Below are 22,944 nucleotides of genomic sequence, written 5' to 3'. Positions count from 1 at the left end.
AGCACAATTTTGAGGTGGGGACAATTTTCGTCTGGGGTCAATCCTTCGATATATGGATTTTTTCAATTCAGGCCCCAGCCCAGTGCCAGGGGCCCCTGGGCACATCCTTTGGCCATTTCCCCTGGGAAAGAAAATTCACCAGTCCAGGTTGCTGATGTCAGTTTGTAGGGCTCCCTTGGGTCTATCAGGGCAGCACAACTTTGAGGAGGGGACAACTTCGGTCTGTGATCCATTGTTCGACATAAGGATTTTTTGCAGTCAGGGCCCAGCCCAGGGCCAGGGGCCCCTGGGCACATCCTTTGGCCATTTTCCCTGGAAAAGAAAACTCACCAGTCCAGGTTGCTGATGTCAGTTTGTAGGGCTCCCTTGGGTCTATCTGCGCAGCAGAAATTTGAGGAGCGGACAATTTTGGTCTGGGATTCATCCTTCGATATAAGGATTCTTTGCAGTCAGGTCCCAGCCCTGTTCTTGGGGCTCCTGGGCACATCCTTTGGCCATTTTCCCTGGGAAAGAAAACTCACCAGTCCAGGTTGCTGATGTCAGTTTGTAGGGCTCCCTTGGGTCTATCAAGGCAGCACAACTTTGAGGACGGGACAACTTCGGTCTGCGATCCATCCTTCGATATAAGGATTTTTTGCAGTCAGGTTCCAGCCAAGTGCCAGGGGCCCCTGGGCACATCCTTTGGCCATTTTCCCTGGGAAAGAAAACTCACCAGTCCAGGTTCCTGATGTCACTTTGTAGGGCTCCCTTGGGTTTATCAGGCCTGCACAAGTATGAGATGGGGACAACTTCGGTCTGCGATCCATCCTTCAATATAAGGAGTTTTTGCAGTCAGGTGCAAGCCCAGTGCCAGGGGCCCCTGGGCACATCCTTTGGCCATTTTCCCTGAGAAAGAAAATTCACCAGTCCAGGTTCCTGATGTCACTTTGTAGGGCTCCCTTGGGTCTATCAGGGCAGCACAAGTTTGATGTGGGGACAATTTTGGTCTGTGATCCATCCTTCGATAGAGGGATTCTATAGAGTCAGGCCCGAGCCTAAGGCCAGGGGCTCCTGGGCACATCCTTTGGCCATTTTCCCTGGGAAAGAAAACTCACCAGTCCAGGTTGCTGATGTCAGTTTGTAGGGCTCCCTTGGGTCACTCAGGGCAGCACAACTTTGAGGAGGGGACAACTTCGGTCTGCGATCCATCCTTCGATATAAGGATATTTTGCAGTCAGGCTCCAGCCCAGTGCCAGGGGCCCCTGGGCACATCCTTTGGCCATTTTCCCTGGAAAAGAAAATTCACCAGTCCAGGTTGCTGATGTCAGTTTGTAGGGCTCCCTTGGGTCTATCTGCGCAGCAGAAATTTTAGGAGCGGAGAATTTTGGTCTGGGATCCATCCTTCGATATAAGGATTCTTTGCAGTCAGGTCCCAGCCCTGTTCTTGGGGCTCCTGGGCACATTCTTTGGCCATTTTCCCTGGGAAAGAAAACTCACCAGTCCAGGTTGCTGATGTCAGTTTGTAGGGCTCCCTTGGGTCTATCAAGGCAGCACAAGTATGAGATGGGGACAATTTCGGTCTGCGATCCATCCTTCGATATACGGATTTTTTTCAGTCAGGTCCCAGCCCTGTTCTTGGGGCTCCTGGGCACATTCTTTGGCCATTTTCCCTGGGAAAGAAAACTCACCAGTCCAGGTTCCTGATGTCACTTTGTAGGGCTCCCTTGGGTTTATCAGGTCTGCACAAATATGAGATGGGGACAACTTCGGTCCGCGATCCATCCTTCGATATAAGGAGTTTTTGCAGTCAGGTGCAAGCCCAGTGCCAGGGGCCCCTGGGCACATCCTTTGGCCATTTTCCCTTGGAAAGAAAATTCACCAGTCCAGGTTGCTGATGACAGTTTGTAGGGCTGCCTTGGGTCTATCTGGGCAGCACAATTTTGAGGTGGGGACAACTTTCGTCTGGGGTCCATCCTTCGATATAAGGATTTTTTGCAGTCAGGCCCCAGCCCAGTGCCAGGGGCACCTGGGCACATCGTTTGGCCATTTTCCCTTGGAAAGAAAACTCACCAGTCCAAGTTGCTGATGTCAGTTTGTAGGGCTCCCTTGGGTCTATCAGGGCAGCACAATTTTGAGGTGGGGACAATTTTCGTCTGGGGTCCATCCTTCGATATATGGATTTCTTTCACTCAGGCTCCAGCCCAGTGCCAGGGGCCCCTGGGCACATCCTTTGGCCATTTTCCCTGGGAAAGAAAATTCACTAGTCCAGGTTGCTGATGTCAGTTTGTAGGGCTCCCTTGGGTCTATCAGGGCAGCACAACTTTGAGGAGGGGACAACTTCGGTCTGTGATCCATTGTTCGACATAAGGATTCTTTGCAGTCAGGCCCCAGCCCAGGGCCAGGGGCCCCTGGGCACATCCTTTGGCCATTTTCCCTGGAAAAGAAAACTCACCAGTCCAGGTTGCTGATGTCAGTTTGTAGGGCTCCCTTGGGTCTATCTGCGCAGCAGAAATTTCAGGAGCGGACAATTTTGGTCTGGGATCCATCCTTCGATATAAGAATTCTTTGCAGTCAGGTCCCAGCCCTGTTCTTGGGGCTCCTGGGCACATTCTTTGGCCATTTTCCCTGGGAAAGAAAATTCACCAGTCCAGGTTGCTGATGTCAGTTTGTACGGCTCTCTTGGGTCTATCTGGGAATCAGAAATTTGAGGAGGGGACAACTTTGGTCTGCAAACCATCCTTTGATATATGGATTCTTTGCAGTCAGGCCCCAGCCCAGTGCCAGGGGCCCCTGGACACATCCTTTGGCCATTTTCCCTGGAAAAGAAAATTCACCAGTCCAGGTTGCTGATGTCAGTTTGTAGGGCTCCCTTGGGTCTATCTGGGCAGCAGAAATTTCAGGAGCGGACAATTTTGGTCTGGGATCCATCCTTCGATATAAGGATTCTTTGCAGTCAGGTCCCAGCCCTGTTCTTGGGGCTCCTGGGCACATTCTTTGGCCATTTTCCCTGGGAAAGAAAATTCACCAGTCCAGGTTACTGATGTCAGTTTGTACGGCTCTCTTGGGTCTATCTGGGAATCAGAAATTTGAGGAGGGGACAACTTTGGTCTGCAAACCATCCTTCGATATATGGATTCTTTGCAGTCAGGCCCCAGCCCAGTGCCAGGGGCCCCTGGACACATCCTTTGGCCATTTTCCCTGGAAAAGAAAATTCACCAGTCCAGGTTGCTGATGTCAGTTTGTAGGGCTCCCTTGGGTCTATCTGGGCAGCAGAAATTTGAGGAGCGGACAATTTTGGTCTGGGATCCATCCTTCGATATAAGGATTCTTTGCAGTCAGGTCCCAGCCCTGTTCTTGGGGCTCCTGGGCACATTCTTTGGCCATTTTCCCTGGGAAAGAAAACTCACCAGTCCAGGTTCCTGATGTCACTTTGTAGGGCTCCCTTGGGTTTATCAGGGCTGCACAAGTATGAGATGGGGACAACTTCGGTCTGCGATCCATCCTTCGATATAAGGAGTTTTTGCAGTCAGGTGCAAGCCCAGTGCCAGGGGCCCCTGGGCACATCCTTTGGCCATTTTCCCTTGGAAAGAAAATTCACCAGTCCAGGTTGCTGATGACAGTTTGTAGGGCTGCCTTGGGTCTATCTAGGCAGCACAATTTTGAGGTGGGGACAACTTTCGTCTGGGGTCCATCCTTCGATATATGGATTTTTTGCAGTCAGGCCCCAGCCCAGTGCCAGGGGCCCCTGGGCACATCGTTTGGCCATTTTCCCTTGGAAAGAAAACTCACCAGTCCAAGTTGCTGATGTCAGTTTGTAGGGCTCCCTTGGGTCTATCAGGGCAGCACAATTTTGAGGTGGGGACAATTTTCCTCTGGGGTCCATCCTTCGATATATGGATTTCTTTCACTCAGGCTCCAGCCCAGTGCCAGGGGCCCCTGGGCACATCCTTTGGCCATTTTCCCTGGGAAAGAAAATTCACCAGTCCAGGTTGCTGATGTCAGTTTGTAGGGCTCCCTTGGGTCTATCAGGGCAGCACAACTTTGAGGAGGGGACAACTTCGGTCTGTGATCCATTGTTCGACATAAGGATTCTTTGCAGTCAGGCCCCAGCCCAGGGCCAGGGGCCCCTGGACACATCCTTTGGCCATTTTCCCTGGGAAAGAAAACTCACCAGTCCAGGTTGCTGATGTCAGTTTGTAGGGCTCCCTTGGGTCTATCTGCGCAGCAGAAATTTCAGGAGCGGACAATTTTGGTCTGGGATCCATCCTTCGATATAAGAATTCTTTGCAGTCAGGTCCCAGCCCTGTTCTTGGGGCTCCTGGGCACATTCTTTGGCCATTTTCCCTGGGAAAGAAAATTCACCAGTCCAGGTTGCTGATGTCAGTTTGTACGGCTCCCTTGGGTCTATCTGGGAATCAGAAATTTGAGGAGGGGACAACTTTGGTCTGCAAACCATCCTTCGATATATGGATTCTTTGCAGTCAGGCCCCAGCCCAGTGCCAGGGGCCCCTGGACACATCCTTTGGCCATTTTCCCTGGAAAAGAAAATTCACCAGTCCAGGTTGCTGATGTCAGTTTGTAGGGCTCCCTTGGGTCTATCTGGGCAGCAGAAATTTCAGGAGCGGACAATTTTGGTCTGGGATCCATCCTTCGATATAAGGATTCTTTGCAGTCAGGTCCCAGCCCTGTTCTTGGGGCTCCTGGGCACATTCTTTGGCCATTTTCCCTGGGAAAGAAAACTCACCAGTCCAGGTTCCTGATGTCACTTTGTAGGGCTCCCTTGGGTTTATCAGGGCTGCACAAGTATGAGATGGGGACAACTTCGGTCTGCGATCCATCCTTCGATATAAGGAGTTTTTGCAGTCAGGTGCAAGCTCAGTGCCAGGGGCCCCTGGGCACATCCTTTGGCCATTTTCCCTGGAAAAGAAAATTCACCAGTCCAGGTTGCTGATGACAGTTTGTAGGCTGCCTTGGGTCTATCTGGGCAGCACAATTTTGAGGTGGGGACAAGTTTCGTCTGGGGTCCATCCTTCGATATATGGATTTTTTGGAGTCAGGCCCCAGCCCAGTGCCAGGGGCCCCTGGGCACATCCTTTGGCCATTTTCCCTGGGAAAGAAAATTCACCAGTCCAGGTTGCTGATGTCAGTTTGTAGGGCTCCCTTGGGTCTATCAGGGCAGCACAACTTTGAGGAGGGGACAACTTCGGTCTGTGATCCATTTTTCGACATAAGGATTCTTTGCAGTCAGGCCCCAGCCCAGGGCCAGGGGCCCCTGGGCACATCCTTTGGCCATTTTCCCTGGGAAAGAAAACTCACCAGTCCAGGTTGCTGATGTCAGTTTGTAGGGCTCCTTTGGGTCTCTCAGGGCAGCACAACTTTGAGGAGGGGACAACTTCAGTCTGGGGTCCATCCTTCGATATAAGGATTATTTGCATTCAGGTCCGAGCCCAGTGCCAGGGGCCCCTGGGCACATCCTTTGGCCATTTTCCCTGGGAAAGAAAACTCACCAGTCCAAGTTGCTGATGTCAGTTTGTAGGGCTCCCTTGGGTCTATCTGAACAGCACAACTTTGGGGAGGGTACAAATTCGCTTGGGGGTCCAAACTTCTTTATAAGGATTCATTGCAGTCAGGTCCCAGCCCTATGCTTGGGGCCCCTGGCACATCCTTTGGCCATTTTCCCTGGGAAAGAAAACTCACCAGTCCAGGTTCCTGATGTCAGTTTGTAGGGCTCCCTTGGGTCTATCTGGGAATCAGAAATTTGAGGAGGGGACAACTTTGGTCTGCACACCATCCTTCGATACAGGGATTCTTTGCAGTCAGGCCCCAGCCCAGTGCCAGGGGCCCCTGGGCACATCCTTTGGCCATTTTCCCTGGGAAAGAAAACTCACCAGTCCAGGTTGCTGATGTCAGTTTGTAGGGCTCCCTTGGGTCTATCAGGGCAGCACAAGTATGAGATGGGGACAACTTCGGTCTGCGATCCATCCTTCGATATAAGGATTTTTTGCATTCAGGCCCCAGCCGAGGGCCAGGGGCCCCTGGGCACATCCTTTGGCCATTTTCCCTGGGAAAGAAAATTCACCAGTCCAGGTTCCTGATGTCAGTTTGTAGGGCTCCCTTGGGTCTATCAGGGCAGCACAACTTTGAGGAGGGGACAACTTCGTTCTGGGTTCCATCCTTCGATATAAGGATTCTTTGCAGTCAGGTCCGAGCCCAGTGCCAGGGCCCCCTGGGCACATCCTTTGGCCATTTTCCCTGGGAAAGAAAACTCACCAGTCCAAGTTGCTGATGTCAGTTTGTAGGGCTCCCTTGGGTCTATCTGAACAGCACAACTTTGGGGAGGGTACAAATTCGGTTGGGGGTCCAAACTTCTATATAAGGATTCATTGCAGTCAGGTCCCAGCCCTGTGCTTGGGGCCCCTGGCACATCCTTTGGCCATTTTCCCTGGGAAAGAAAACTCACCAGTCCAGGTTCCTGATGTCTGTTTGTTAGGCTCCCTTGGGTCTATCTGGGAATCAGAAATTTGAGGAGGGGACAACTTTGGTCTGCACACCATCCTTCGATACAGGGATTCTTTGCAGTCAGGCCCCAGCCCAGTTCCAGGGGCCCCTGGGCCCATCCTTTGGCCATTTTCCCTGGGAAAGAAAACTCACCAGTCCAGGTTCCTGATTTCAGTTTGTAGGGCTCCCTTGGGTCTATCAGGGCAGCACAAGTATGAGATGGGGACAACTTCGGTCTGGGTTTCATCCTTCGATATAAGGATTCTTTGCAGTCAGGCCCCAGCCCAGGGCCAGATGCCCCTGGGCACATCCTTTGGCCATTTTCCCTGGGAAAGAAAACTCACCAGTCCAGGTTCCTGATGTCAGTTTGTAGGGCTCCCTTGGGTCTATCTGCGCAGCAGAAATTTGAGGAGGGGACAACTTTGGTCTGCAAACTAATCTTCGATATATGGATTATTTGAATTCAGGCCCCAGCCCAGTGCCAGAGGCTCCTGGGCACATCCTTTGGCCATTTTCCCTGGGAAAGAAAATTCACCAGTCCAGGTTGCTGATGTCAGTTTGTAGGGCTCCCTTGGGTCTATCAGGGCAGCACAACTTCGTGGAGGGGACAACTTCGGTCGGGGTTCCATCCTTCGATATAAGGATTTTTTGCAGTCAGGGCCCAGCCCAGTGCCAGGGGCCCCTGGGCACATCCTTTGGCCATTTTCCCTGTGAAAGAAAACTCACCAGTCCAGGTTGCTGATGTCAGTTTGTAGGGCTCCCTTGGGTCTATCAGGGCAGCACAACTTTGAGGAGGGGACAATTTTGGTCTGGGGTCCATCCTTCGATATAAGGATTTTTTGCATTCAGGTCCGAGCCCAGTGCCAGGGGCCCCTGGGCACATTCTTTGGCCATTTTCCCTGGGAAAGAAAACTCACCAGTCCAGGTTGCTGATGTCAGTTTGTAGGGCTCCCCTGGGTCTATCAGGGCAGCACAAGTTTGAGATGGGGACAACTTTGGTCTGTGATCCATCCTTCGATAGAGGGATTCTTTACAGTCAGGACCGAGACCAGTGCCAGGGGCCCCTGGACACATCCTTTGGCCATTTTCCCTGGGAAAGAAAACTCACCAGTCCAGGTTGCTGATGTCAGTTTGTAGGGCTCCCTTGGTTCTATCTGCGCAGCAGAAATTTCAGGAGCGGACAATTTTGGTCTGGGATCCATCCTTCGATATAAGAATTCTTTGCAGTCAGGCCCCAGCCCAGTGCCAGGGGCCCCTGGACACATCCTTTGGCCATTTTCCCTGGAAAAGAAAATTCACCAGTCCAGGTTGCTGATGTCAGTTTGTAGGGCTCCCTTGGGTCTATCTGGGCAGCAGAAATTTCAGGAGCGGACAATTTTGGTCTGGGATCCATCCTTCGATATAAGGATTCTTTGCAGTCAGGTCCCAGCCCTGTTCTTGGGGCTCCTGGGCACATTCTTTGGCCATTTTCCCTGGGAAAGAAAACTCACCAGTCCAGGTTCCTGATGTCACTTTGTAGGGCTCCCTTGGGTTTATCAGGGCTGCACAAGTATGAGATGGGGACAACTTCGGTCTGCGATCCATCCTTCGATATAAGGAGTTTTTGCAGTCAGGTGCAAGCCCAGTGCCAGGGGCCCCTGGGCACATCCTTTGGCCATTTTCCCTTGGAAAGAAAATTCACCAGTCCAGGTTGCTGATGGCAGTTTGTAGGCTGCCTTGGGTCTATCTGGGCAGCACAATTTTGAGGTGGGGACAATTTTCGTCTGGGGTCCATCCTTCGATATATGGATTTTTTGCAGTCAGGTCCCAGCCCTGTTCTTGGGGCTCCTGGGCACATCCTTTGGCCATTTTCCCTTGGAAAGAAAACTCACCAGTCCAGGTTGCTGATGTCAGTTTGTAGGGCTCCCTTGGGTCTATCAGGGCAGCACAATTTTGAGGTGGGGACAATTTTCGTCTGGGGTCCATCCTTCGATATATGGATTTCTTTCACTCAGGCTCCAGCCCAGTGCCAGGGGCCCCTGGGCACATCCTTTGGCCATTTTCCCTGGGAAAGAAAACTCACCAGTCCAGGTTGCTGATGTCAGTTTGTAGGGCTCCCCTGGGTCTATCAGGGCAGCACAAGTTTGAGATGGGGACAACTTTGGTCTGTGATCCATCCTTCGATAGAGGGATTCTTTACAGTCAGGACCGAGACCAGTGCCAGGGGCCCCTGGACACATCCTTTGGCCATTTTCCCTGGGAAAGAAAACTCACCAGTCCAGGTTGCTGATGTCAGTTTGTAGGGCTCCCTTGGTTCTATCTGCGCAGCAGAAATTTCAGGAGCGGACAATTTTGGTCTGGGATCCATCCTTCGATATAAGAATTCTTTGCAGTCAGGCCCCAGCCCAGTGCCAGGGGCCCCTGGACACATCCTTTGGCCATTTTCCCTGGAAAAGAAAATTCACCAGTCCAGGTTGCTGATGTCAGTTTGTAGGGCTCCCTTGGGTCTATCTGGGCAGCAGAAATTTCAGGAGCGGACAATTTTGGTCTGGGATCCATCCTTCGATATAAGGATTCTTTGCAGTCAGGTCCCAGCCCTGTTCTTGGGGCTCCTGGGCACATTCTTTGGCCATTTTCCCTGGGAAAGAAAACTCACCAGTCCAGGTTCCTGATGTCACTTTGTAGGGCTCCCTTGGGTTTATCAGGGCTGCACAAGTATGAGATGGGGACAACTTCGGTCTGCGATCCATCCTTCGATATAAGGAGTTTTTGCAGTCAGGTGCAAGCCCAGTGCCAGGGGCCCCTGGGCACATCCTTTGGCCATTTTCCCTTGGAAAGAAAATTCACCAGTCCAGGTTGCTGATGGCAGTTTGTAGGCTGCCTTGGGTCTATCTGGGCAGCACAATTTTGAGGTGGGGACAATTTTCGTCTGGGGTCCATCCTTCGATATATGGATTTTTTGCAGTCAGGTCCCAGCCCTGTTCTTGGGGCTCCTGGGCACATCCTTTGGCCATTTTCCCTTGGAAAGAAAACTCACCAGTCCAGGTTGCTGATGTCAGTTTGTAGGGCTCCCTTGGGTCTATCAGGGCAGCACAATTTTGAGGTGGGGACAATTTTCGTCTGGGGTCCATCCTTCGATATATGGATTTCTTTCACTCAGGCTCCAGCCCAGTGCCAGGGGCCCCTGGGCACATCCTTTGGCCATTTTCCCTGGGAAAGAAAATTCACCAGTCCAGGTTGCTGATGTCAGTTTGTAGGGCTCCCTTGGGTCTATCAGGGCAGCACAACTTTGAGGAGGGGACAACTTCGGTCTGTGATCCATTGTTCGACATAAGGATTCTTTGCAGTCAGGCCCCAGCCCAGGGCCAGGGGCCCCTGGGCACATCCTTTGGCCATTTTCCCTGGAAAAGAAAACTCACCAGTCCAGGTTGCTGATGTCAGTTTGTAGGGCTCCCTTGGGTCTATCTGCGCAGCAGAAATTTCAGGAGCGGACAATTTTGGTCTGGGATCCATCCTTCGATATAAGAATTCTTCGCAGTCAGGTCCCAGCCCTGTTCTTGGGGCTCCTGGGCACATTCTTTGGCCATTTTCCCTGGGAAAGAAAATTCACCAGTCCAGGTTACTGATGTCAGTTTGTACGGCTCTCTTGGGTCTATCTGGGAATCAGAAATTTGAGGAGGAGACAACTTTGGTCTGCAAACCATCCTTCGATATATGGATTCTTTGCAGTCCGGCCCCAGCCCAGTGCCAGGGGCCCCTGGACACATCCTTTGGCCATTTTCCCTGGAAAAGAAAATTCACCAGTCCAGGTTGCTGATGTCAGTTTGTAGGGCTCCCTTGGGTCTATCTGGGCAGCAGAAATTTGAGGAGCGGACAATTTTGGTCTGGGATCCATCCTTCGATATAAGGATTCTTTGCAGTCAGGTCCCAGCCCTGTTCTTGGGGCTCCTGGGCACATTCTTTGGCCATTTTCCCTGGGAAAGAAAATTCACCAGTCCAGGTTCCTGATGTCACTTTGTAGGGCTCCCTTGGGTTTATCAGGGCTGCACAAGTATGAGATGGGGACAACTTCGGTCTGCGATCCATCCTTCGATATAAGGAGTTTTTGCAGTCAGGTGCAAGCTCAGTGCCAGGGGCCCCTGGGCACATCCTTTGGCCATTTTCCCTGGAAAAGAAAATTCACCAGTCCAGGTTGCTGATGACAGTTTGTAGGGCTGCCTTGGGTCTATCTGGGCAGCACAATTTTGAGGTGGGGACAACTTTCGTCTGGGGTCCATCCTTCGATATATGGATTTTTTGCAGTCAGGCCCCAGCCGAGTGCCAGGGGCCCCTGGGCACATCCTTTGGCCATTTTCCCTGGGAAAGAAAATTCACCAGTCCAGGTTGCTGATGTCAGTTTGTAGGGCTCCCTTGGGTCTATCAGGGCAGCAGAAATTTGAGGAGGGGACAACTTCGGTCTGTGATCCATTTTTCGACATAAGGATTCTTTGCAGTCAGGGTCCAGCCCAGGGCCAGGGGCCCCTGGGCACATCCTTTGGCCATTTTCCCTGGGAAAGAAAACTCACCAGTCCAGGTTGCTGATGTCAGTTTGTAGGGCTCCCTTGGGTCTATCAGGGCAGCACAACTTTGAGGAGGGGACAACTTCAGTCTGGGGTCCATCCTTCGATATAAGGATTCTTTGCAGTCAGGTCCGAGCCCAGTGCCAGGGGCCCCTGGGCACATCCTTTGGCCATTTTCCCTGGGAAAGAAAACTCACCAGTCCAAGTTGCTGATGTCAGTTTGTAGGGCTCCCTTGGGTCTATCTGAACTGCACAACTTTGGGGAGGGTACAAATTCGGTTGGGGGTCCAAACTTCTATATAAGGATTCATTGCAGTCAGGTCCCAGCCCTGTGCTTGGGGCCCCTGGCACATCCTTTGGCCATTTTCCCTGGGAAAGAAAACTCACCAGTCCAGGTTCCTGATGTCAGTTTGTAGGGCTCCCTTGGGTCTATCTGGGAATCAGAAATTTGAGGAGGGGACAACTTTGGTCTGCACACCATCCTTCGATACAGGGATTCTTTGCAGTCAGGCCCCAGCCCAGTTCCAGGGGCCCCTGGGCACATCCTTTGGCCATTTTCCCTGGGAAAGAAAACTCACCAGTCCAGGTTCCTGATTTCAGTTTGTAGGGCTCCCTTGGGTCTATCAGGGCAGCACAAGTATGAGATGGGGACAACTTCGGTCTGCGATCCATCCTTCGATATAAGGATTTTTTGCATTCAGGCCCCAGCCGAGGGCCAGGGGCCCCTGGGCACAATCTTTGGCCATTTTCCCTGGGAAAGAAAATTCACCAGTCCAGGTTCCTGATGTCAGTTTGTAGGGCTCCCTTGGGTCTATCAGGGCAGCACAACTTTGAGGAGGGGACAACTTCGGTCTGGGTTCCATCCTTCGATATAAGGATTCTTTGCAGTCAGGTCCGAGCCCAGTGCCAGGGGCCCCTGGGCACATCCTTTGGCCATTTTCCCTGGGAAAGAAAACTCACCAGTCCAGGTTGCTGATGTCAGTTTGTAGGGCTCCCTTGGGTCTATCAGGGCAGCACAAGTTTGATGTGGGGACAATTTTGGTCTGGGGTCCATCCTTCGATATATGGATTATTTGAATTCATGCCCCAGCCCAGGCCAGGGGCACCTGGGAACATCCTTTGGCCATTTTCCCTGGGAAAGAAAATTCACCAGTCCAGGTTCCTGATGTCAGTTTGTAGGGCTCCCTTGGGTCTATCAGGGCAGCACAATTTTGAGGTGGGGACAATTTTCGTCTGGGGTCCATCCTTCGATATATGGATTTCTTTCACTCAGGCTCCAGCCCAGTGCCAGGGGACCCTGGGCACATCCTTTGGCCATTTTCCCTGGGAAAGAAAATTCACCAGTCCAGGTTCCTGATTTCAGTTTGTAGGGCTCCCTTGGGTCTATCAGGGCAGCACAACTTTGAGGAGGGGACAACTTCGGTCTGGGTTCCATCCTTCGATATAAGGATTCTTTGCAGTCACGCCCCAGCATCAGGCCAGATGCCCCTGGGCACATCCTTTGGCCATTTTCCCTGGGAAAGAAAACTCACCAGTCCAGGTTCCTGATGTCAGTTTGTAGGGCTCCCTTGGGTCCATCTGGGAATCAGAAATTTGAGGAGGGGACAACTTTGGTCTGCAAACTAATCTTCGATATATGGATTATTTGAATTCAGGCCCCAGCCCAGTGCCAGGGGCTCCTGGGCACATCCTTTGGCCATTTTCCCTGGGAAAGAAAATTCACCAGTCCAGGTTGCTGATGTCAGTTTGTAGGGCTCCCTTGGGTCTCTCAGGGCAGCACAACTTCGTGGAGGGGACAACTTCGGTCTGGGTTCCATCCTTCGATATAAGGATTTTTTGCAGTCAGGCCCCAGCCCAGTGCCAGATGCCCCTGGGCACATCCTTTGGCCATTTTCCCTGGGAAAGAAAACTCACCAGTCCAGGTTGCTGATGTCAGTTTGTAGAGCTCCCTTGGGTCTATCAGGGCGGCACAACTTTGAGGAGGGGACAACTTCGGCCTTTGATCCGTTCTTTGATATAAGGATTCATTGCAGTCAGGCCCCAGCCCAGGGCCCGGGGCCCCTGGGCACAACCTTTGGCCATTTTCCCTGGGAAAGAAAACTCACCAGTCCAGGTTGCTGATGTCAGTTTGTAGGGCTCCCTTGGGTCTATCTGGGCAGCAGAAATTTCAGGAGCGGACAATTTTGGTCTGGGATCCATCCTTCGATATAAGGATTCTTTGCAGTCAGGTCCCAGCCCTCTTCTTGGGGCTCCTGGGCACATTCTTTGGCCATTTTCCCTGGGAAAGAAAACTCACCAGTCCAGGTTCCTGATGTCACTTTGTAGGGCTCCCTTGGGTTTATCAGGGCTGCACAAGTATGAGATGGGGACAACTTCGGTCTGCGATCCATCCTTCGATATAAGGATTTTTTGCATTCAGGTCCGAGCCCAGTGCCAGGGGCCCCTGGGCACATCCTTTGGCCATTTTCCCTTGGAAAGAAAATTCACCAGTCCAGGTTGCTGATGACAGTTTGTAGGGCTGCCTTGGGTCTATCTGGGCAGCACAATTTTGAGGTGGGGACAATTTTCGACTGGGGTCCATCCTTCGATATATGGATTTTATGCAGTCAGGCCCCAGCCCAGTGCCAGGGGCCCCTGGGCACATGCTTTGGCCATCTTCGCTGGGAAAGAAAACTCACCAGTTCAGGTTGCTGATGTCAGTTTGTAGGGCTCCCTTGGGTCTATCAGGGCAGCACAATTTTGAGGAGGGGACAACTTCGGTCTGTGATCCATTTTTCGACATAAGGATTCTTTGCAGTCAGGCCCCAGCCCAGGGCCAGGGGCCCCTGGGCACATCCTTTGGCCATTTTCCCTGGGAAAGAAAACTCACCAGTCCAGGTTGCTGATGTCAGTTTGTAGGGCTCCTTTGGGTCTCTCAGGGCAGCACAACTTTGAGGAGGGGACAACTTCAGTCTGGGGTCCATCCTTCGATATAAGGATTATTTGCATTCAGGTCCGAGCCCAGTGCCAGGGGCCCCTGGGCACATCCTTTGGCCATTTTCCCTGGGAAAGAAAACTCACCAGTCCAAGTTGCTGATGTCAGTTTGTAGGGCTCCCTTGGGTCTATCTGAACAGCACAACTTTGGGGAGGGTACAAATTCGGTTGGGGGTCCAAACTTCTTTATAAGGATTCATTGCAGTCAGGTCCCAGCCCTATGCTTGGGGCCCCTGGCACATCCTTTGGCCATTTTCCCTGGGAAAGAAAACTCACCAGTCCAGGTTCCTGATGTCAGTTTGTAGGGCTCCCTTGGGTCTATCTGGGAATCAGAAATTTGAGGAGGGGACAACTTTGGTCTGCACACCATCCTTCGATACAGGGATTCTTTGCAGTCAGGCCCCAGCCCAGTGCCAGGGGCCCCTGGGCACATCCTTTGGCCATTTTCCCTGGGAAAGAAAACTCACCAGTCCAGGTTGCTGATGTCAGTTTGTAGGGCTCCCTTGGGTCTATCAGGGCAGCACAAGTATGAGATGGGGACAACTTCGGTCTGCGATCCATCCTTCGATATAAGGATTTTTTGCATTCAGGCCCCAGCCGAGGGCCAGGGGCCCCTGGGCACATCCTTTGGCCATTTTCCCTGGGAAAGAAAATTCACCAGTCCAGGTTCCTGATGTCAGTTTGTAGGGCTCCCTTGGGTCTATCAGGGCAGCACAACTTTGAGGAGGGGACAACTTCGTTCTGGGTTCCATCCTTCGATATAAGGATTCTTTGCAGTCAGGTCCGAGCCCAGTGCCAGGGCCCCCTGGGCACATCCTTTGGCCATTTTCCCTGGGAAAGAAAACTCACCAGTCCAAGTTGCTGATGTCAGTTTGTAGGGCTCCCTTGGGTCTATCTGAACAGCACAACTTTGGGGAGGGTACAAATTCGGTTGGGGGTCCAAACTTCTATATAAGGATTCATTGCAGTCAGGTCCCAGCCCTGTGCTTGGGGCCCCTGGCACATCCTTTGGCCATTTTCCCTGGGAAAGAAAACTCACCAGTCCAGGTTCCTGATGTCTGTTTGTTAGGCTCCCTTGGGTCTATCTGGGAATCAGAAATTTGAGGAGGGGACAACTTTGGTCTGCACACCATCCTTCGATACAGGGATTCTTTGCAGTCAGGCCCCAGCCCAGTTCCAGGGGCCCCTGGGCCCATCCTTTGGCCATTTTCCCTGGGAAAGAAAACTCACCAGTCCAGGTTCCTGATTTCAGTTTGTAGGGCTCCCTTGGGTCTATCAGGGCAGCACAAGTATGAGATGGGGACAACTTCGGTCTGGGTTTCATCCTTCGATATAAGGATTCTTTGCAGTCAGGCCCCAGCCCAGGGCCAGATGCCCCTGGGCACATCCTTTGGCCATTTTCCCTGGGAAAGAAAACTCACCAGTCCAGGTTCCTGATGTCAGTTTGTAGGGCTCCCTTGGGTCTATCTGCGCAGCAGAAATTTGAGGAGGGGACAACTTTGGTCTGCAAACTAATCTTCGATATATGGATTATTTGAATTCAGGCCCCAGCCCAGTGCCAGAGGCTCCTGGGCACATCCTTTGGCCATTTTCCCTGGGAAAGAAAATTCACCAGTCCAGGTTGCTGATGTCAGTTTGTAGGGCTCCCTTGGGTCTATCAGGGCAGCACAACTTCGTGGAGGGGACAACTTCGGTCGGGGTTCCATCCTTCGATATAAGGATTTTTTGCAGTCAGGGCCCAGCCCAGTGCCAGGGGCCCCTGGGCACATCCTTTGGCCATTTTCCCTGTGAAAGAAAACTCACCAGTCCAGGTTGCTGATGTCAGTTTGTAGGGCTCCCTTGGGTCTATCAGGGCAGCACAACTTTGAGGAGGGGACAATTTTGGTCTGGGGTCCATCCTTCGATATAAGGATTTTTTGCATTCAGGTCCGAGCCCAGTGCCAGGGGCCCCTGGGCACATTCTTTGGCCATTTTCCCTGGGAAAGAAAACTCACCAGTCCAGGTTGCTGATGTCAGTTTGTAGGGCTCCCCTGGGTCTATCAGGGCAGCACAAGTTTGAGATGGGGACAACTTTGGTCTGTGATCCATCCTTCGATAGAGGGATTCTTTACAGTCAGGACCGAGACCAGTGCCAGGGGCCCCTGGACACATCCTTTGGCCATTTTCCCTGGGAAAGAAAACTCACCAGTCCAGGTTGCTGATGTCAGTTTGTAGGGCTCCCTTGGTTCTATCTGCGCAGCAGAAATTTCAGGAGCGGACAATTTTGGTCTGGGATCCATCCTTCGATATAAGAATTCTTTGCAGTCAGGCCCCAGCCCAGTGCCAGGGGCCCCTGGACACATCCTTTGGCCATTTTCCCTGGAAAAGAAAATTCACCAGTCCAGGTTGCTGATGTCAGTTTGTAGGGCTCCCTTGGGTCTATCTGGGCAGCAGAAATTTCAGGAGCGGACAATTTTGGTCTGGGATCCATCCTTCGATATAAGGATTCTTTGCAGTCAGGTCCCAGCCCTGTTCTTGGGGCTCCTGGGCACATTCTTTGGCCATTTTCCCTGGGAAAGAAAACTCACCAGTCCAGGTTCCTGATGTCACTTTGTAGGGCTCCCTTGGGTTTATCAGGGCTGCACAAGTATGAGATGGGGACAACTTCGGTCTGCGATCCATCCTTCGATATAAGGAGTTTTTGCAGTCAGGTGCAAGCCCAGTGCCAGGGGCCCCTGGGCACATCCTTTGGCCATTTTCCCTTGGAAAGAAAATTCACCAGTCCAGGTTGCTGATGGCAGTTTGTAGGCTGCCTTGGGTCTATCTGGGCAGCACAATTTTGAGGTGGGGACAATTTTCGTCTGGGGTCCATCCTTCGATATATGGATTTTTTGCAGTCAGGTCCCAGCCCTGTTCTTGGGGCTCCTGGGCACATCCTTTGGCCATTTTCCCTTGGAAAGAAAACTCACCAGTCCAGGTTGCTGATGTCAGTTTGTAGGGCTCCCTTGGGTCTATCAGGGCAGCACAATTTTGAGGTGGGGACAATTTTCGTCTGGGGTCCATCCTTCGATATATGGATTTCTTTCACTCAGGCTCCAGCCCAGTGCCAGGGGCCCCTGGGCACATCCTTTGGCCATTTTCCCTGGGAAAGAAAATTCACCAGTCCAGGTTGCTGATGTCAGTTTGTAGGGCTCCCTTGGGTCTATCAGGGCAGCACAACTTTGAGGAGGGGACAACTTCGGTCTGTGATCCATTGTTCGACATAAGGATTCTTTGCAGTCAGGCCCCAGCCCAGGGCCAGGGGCCCCTGGGCACATCCTTTGGCCATTTTCCCTGGAAAAGAAAACTCACCAGTCCAGGTTGCTGATGTCAGTTTGTAGGGCTCCCTTGGGTCTATCTGCGCAGCAGAAATTTCAGGAGCGGACAATTTTGGTCTGGGATCCATCCTTCGATATAAGAATTCTTCGCAGTCAGGTCCCAGCCCTGTTCTTGGGGCTCCTGGGCACATTCTTTGGCCATTTTCCCTGGGAAAGAAAATTCACCAGTCCAGGTTACTGATGTCAGTTTGTACGGCTCTCTTGGGTCTATCTGGGAATCAGAAATTTGAGGAGGAGACAACTTTGGTCTGCAAACCATCCTTCGATATATGGATTCTTTGCAGTCAGGCCCCAGCCCAGTGCCAGGGGCCCCTGGACACATCCTTTGGCCATTTTCCCTGGAAAAGAAAATTCACCAGTCCAGGTTGCTGATGTCAGTTTGTAGGGCTCCCTTGGGTCTATCTGGGCAGCAGAAATTTGAGGAGCGGACAATTTTGGTCTGGGATCCATCCTTCGATATAAGGATTCTTTGCAGTCAGGTCCCAGCCCTGTTCTTGGGGCTCCTGGGCACATTCTTTGGCCATTTTCCCTGGGAAAGAAAATTCACCAGTCCAGGTTCCTGATGTCACTTTGTAGGGCTCCCTTGGGTTTATCAGGGCTGCACAAGTATGAGATGGGGACAACTTCGGTCTGCGATCCATCCTTCGATATAAGGAGTTTTTGCAGTCAGGTGCAAGCTCAGTGCCAGGGGCCCCTGGGCACATCCTTTGGCCATTTTCCCTGGAAAAGAAAATTCACCAGTCCAGGTTGCTGATGACAGTTTGTAGGGCTGCCTTGGGTCTATCTGGGCAGCACAATTTTGAGGTGGGGACAACTTTCGTCTGGGGTCCATCCTTCGATATATGGATTTTTTGCAGTCAGGCCCCAGCCCAGTGCCAGGGGCCCCTGGGCACATCCTTTGGCCATTTTCCCTGGGAAAGAAAATTCACCAGTCCAGGTTGCTGATGTCAGTTTGTAGGGCTCCCTTGGGTCTATCAGGGCAGCAGAAATTTGAGGAGGGGACAACTTCGGTCTGTGATCCATTTTTCGACATAAGGATTCTTTGCAGTCAGGGTCCAGCCCAGGGCCAGGGGCCCCTGGGCACATCCTTTGGCCATTTTCCCTGGGAAAGAAAACTCACCAGTCCAGGTTGCTGATGTCAGTTTGTAGGGCTCCCTTGGGTCTCTCAGGGCAGCACAACTTTGAGGAGGGGACAACTTCAGTCTGGGGTCCATCCTTCGATATAAGGATTCTTTGCAGTCAGGTCCGAGCCCAGTGCCAGGGGCCCCTGGGCACATCCTTTGGCCATTTTCCCTGGGAAAGAAAACTCACCAGTCCAGGTTGCTGATGTCAGTTTGTAGGGCTCCCTTGGGTCTATCAGGGCAGCACAAGTTTGATGTGGGGACAATTTTGGTCTGGGGTCCATCCTTCGATATATGGATTATTTGAATTCATGCCCCAGCCCAGGCCAGGGGCACCTGGGAACATCCTTTGGCCATTTTCCCTGGGAAAGAAAATTCACCAGTCCAGGTTCCTGATGTCAGTTTGTAGGGCTCCCTTGGGTCTATCAGGGCAGCACAATTTTGAGGTGGGGACAATTTTCGTCTGGGGTCCATCCTTCGATATATGGATTTCTTTCACTCAGGCTCCAGCCCAGTGCCAGGGGCCCCTGGGCACATCCTTTGGCCATTTTCCCTGTGAAAGAAAACTCACCAGTCCAGGTTGCTGATGTCAGTTTGTAGGGCTCCCTTGGGTCTATCAGGGCAGCACAACTTTGAGGAGGGGACAACTTCGGTCTGGGTTCCATCCTTCGATATAAGGATTCTTTGCAGTCACGCCCCAGCATCGGGCCAGATGCCCCTGGGCACATCCTTTGGCCATTTTCCCTGGGAAAGAAAACTCACCAGTCCAGGTTCCTGATGTCAGTTTGTAGGGCTCCCTTGGGTCTATCTGGGAATCAGAAATTTGAGGAGGGGACAACTTTGGTCTGCAAACTAATCTTCGATATATGGATTATTTGAATTCAGGCCCCAGCCCAGTGCCAGGGGCTCCTGGGCACATCCTTTGGCCATTTTCCCTGGGAAAGAAAATTCACCAGTCCAGGTTGCTGATGTCAGTTTGTAGGGCTCCCTTGGGTCTCTCAGGGCAGCACAACTTCGTGGAGGGGACAACTTCGGTCTGGGTTCCATCCTTCGATATAAGGATTTTTTGCAGTCAGGCCCCAGCCCAGTGCCAGATGCCCCTGGGCACATCCTTTGGCCATTTTCCCTGGGAAAGAAAACTCACCAGTCCAGGTTGCTGATGTCAGTTTGTAGAGCTCCCTTGGGTCTATCAGGGCGGCACAACTTTGAGGAGGGGACAACTTCGGCCTTTGATCCGTTCTTTGATATAAGGATTCATTGCAGTCAGGCCCCAGCCCAGGGCCCGGGGCCCCTGGGCACAACCTTTGGCCATTTTCCCTGGGAAAGAAAACTCACCAGTCCAGGTTGCTGATGTCAGTTTGTAGGGCTCCCTTGGGTCTATCTGGGCAGCAGAAATTTCAGGAGCGGACAATTTTGGTCTGGGATCCATCCTTCGATATAAGGATTCTTTGCAGTCAGGTCCCAGCCCTCTTCTTGGGGCTCCTGGGCACATTCTTTGGCCATTTTCCCTGGGAAAGAAAACTCACCAGTCCAGGTTCCTGATGTCACTTTGTAGGGCTCCCTTGGGTTTATCAGGGCTGCACAAGTATGAGATGGGGACAACTTCGGTCTGCGATCCATCCTTCGATATAAGGATTTTTTGCATTCAGGTCCGAGCCCAGTGCCAGGGGCCCCTGGGCACATCCTTTGGCCATTTTCCCTTGGAAAGAAAATTCACCAGTCCAGGTTGCTGATGACAGTTTGTAGGGCTGCCTTGGGTCTATCTGGGCAGCACAATTTTGAGGTGGGGACAACATTCGTCTGGGGTCCATCCTTCGATATATGGATTTTATGCAGTCAGGCCCCAGCCCAGTGCCAGGGGCCCCTGGGCACATGCTTTGGCCATCTTCGCTGGGAAAGAAAACTCACCAGTTCAGGTTGCTGATGTCAGTTTGTAGGGCTCCCTTGGGTCTATCAGGGCAGCACAATTTTGAGGTGGGGACAATTTTCGACTGGGGTCCATCCTTCGATATATGGATTTCTTTCACTCAGGCTCCAGCCCAGGGCCAGGGGCCCCTGGGCACATCCTTTGGCCATTTTCCCTGGGAAAGAAAATTCACCAGTCCAGGTTGCTGATGTCAGTTTGTAGGGCTCCCTTGGGTCTATCAGGGCAGCACAACTTTGAGGAGGGGACAACTTCGGTCTGTGATCCATTGTTCGACATAAGGATTCTTTGCAGTCAGGCCCCAGCCCAGGGCCAGGGGCCCCTGGGCACATCCTTTGGCCATTTTCCCTGGAAAAGAAAACTCACCAGTCCAGGTTGCTGATGTCAGTTTGTAGGGCTCCCTTGGGTCTATCTGCGCCGCAGAAATTTCAGGAGCGGACAATTTTGGTCTGGGATCCATCCTTCGATATAAGAATTCTTTGCAGTCAGGTCCCAGCCCTGTTCTTGGGGCTCCTGGGCACATTCTTTGGCCATTTTCCCTGGGAAAGAAAATTCACCAGTCCAGGTTACTGATGTCAGTTTGTACAGCTCTCTTGGGTCTATCTGGGAATCAGAAATTTGAGGAGGGGACAACTTTCGTCTGGGGTCCATCCTTCGATATATGGATTCTTTGCAGTCAGGCCCCAGCCCAGTGCCAGGGGCCCCTGGACACATCCTTTGGCCATTTTCCCTGGAAAAGAAAATTCACCAGTCCAGGTTGCTGATGTCAGTTTGTAGGGCTCCCTTGGGTCTATCTGGGCAGCAGAAATTTCAGGAGCGGACAATTTTGGTCTGGGATCCATCCTTCGATATAAGGATTCTTTGCAGTCAGGTCCCAGCCCTCTTCTTGGGGCTCCTGGGCACATTCTTTGGCCATTTTCCCTGGGAAAGAAAACTCACCAGTCCAGGTTCCTGATGTCACTTTGTAGGGCTCCCTTGGGTTTATCAGGGCTGCACAAGTATGAGATGGGGACAACTTCGGTCTGCGATCCATCCTTCGATATAAGGAGTTTTTGCAGTCAGGTGCAAGCTCAGTGCCAGGGGCCCCTGGGCACATCCTTTGGCCATTTACCCTGGAAAAGAAAATTCACCAGTCCAGGTTGCTGATGACAGTTTGTAGGGCTGCCTTGGGTCTATCTGGGCAGCACAATTTTGAGGTGGGGACAATTTTCGTCTGGGGTCCATCCTTCGATATATGGATTTTTTGCAGTCAGGCTCCAGCCCAGTGCCAGGGGCCCCTGGGCACATCCTTTGGCCATTTTCCCTGGGAAAGAAAATTCACCAGTCCAGGTTTCTGATGTCAGTTTGTAGGGCTCCCTTGGGTCTATCAGGGCAGCACAACTTTGAGGAGGGGACAACTTCGGTCTGTGATCCATTTTTCGACATAAGGATTCTTTGCAGTCAGGGCCCAGCCCAGGCCCAGGGGCCCCTGGGCACATCCTTTGGCCATTTTCCCTGGGAAAGAAAACTCACCAGTCCAGGTTGCTGATGTCAGTTTGTAGGGCTCCCTTGGGTCTATCTGCGCAGCACAACTTTGAGGAGGGGACAACTTCAGTCTTGGGTCCATCCTTCGATATAAGGATTATTTGCATTCAGGTCCGAGTCCAGTGCCAGGGGCCCCTGGGCACATCCTTTGGCCATTTTCCCTGGGAAAGAAAACTCACCAGTCCAAGTTGCTGATGTCAGTTTGTAGGGCTCCCTTGGGTCTATCTGAACAGCACAACTTTGGGGAGGGTACAAATTCGGTTGGGGGTCCAAACTTCTATATAAGGATTCATTGCAGTCAGGTCCCAGCCCTGTGCTTGGGGCCCCTGGCACATCCTTTGGCCATTTTCCCTGGGAAAGAAAACTCACCAGTCCAGGTTCCTGATGTCACTTTGTAGGGCTCCCTTGGGTCTATCTGGGAATCAGAAATTTGAGGAGGGGACAACTTTGGTCTGCAATCCATCCTTCGATATAAGGATTTTTTGCAGTCAGGTCCGAGCCCAGTGCCAGGGGCCCCTGGGCACATCCTTTGGCCATTTTCCCTGGGAAAGAAAACTCACCAGTCCAGGTTGCTGATGTCAGTTTGTAGGGCTCCCTTGGGTCTATCAGGGCAGCACAAGTTTGATGTGGGGACAATTTTGGTCTGGGTTCCATCCTTCGATATATGGATTTTTTGAATTCAGGCCCCAGCCCAGGCCAGGGGCACCTGGGAACACCCTTTGGCCATTTTCCCTGGGAAAGAAAACTCACCAGTCCAGGTTGCTGATATCAATTTGTAGGGCTCCCTTGGGTCTCTCAGGGCAGCACAACTTTGAGGAGGGGACAACTTCAGTCTGGGGTCCATCCTTCGATATAAGGATTCTTTGCAGTCAGGTCCGAGCCCAGGGCCCGGGGACCCTGGGCACATCCTTTGGCCATTTTCCCTGGGAAAGAAAATTCACCAGTCCAGGTTGCTGATGTCAGTTTGTAGGGCTCCCTTGGGTCTATCAGGGCAGCACAACTTTGAGGAGGGGACAACTTCGGTCTGGGT

The sequence above is a fragment of the Lonchura striata genome, chromosome 5, assembly GCF_046129695.1.
Source record: "Lonchura striata isolate bLonStr1 chromosome 5, bLonStr1.mat, whole genome shotgun sequence".
NCBI classification, from domain to species: Eukaryota; Metazoa; Chordata; class Aves; order Passeriformes; family Estrildidae; genus Lonchura; species Lonchura striata.
This window is presented reverse-complemented; position numbering follows the sequence as displayed.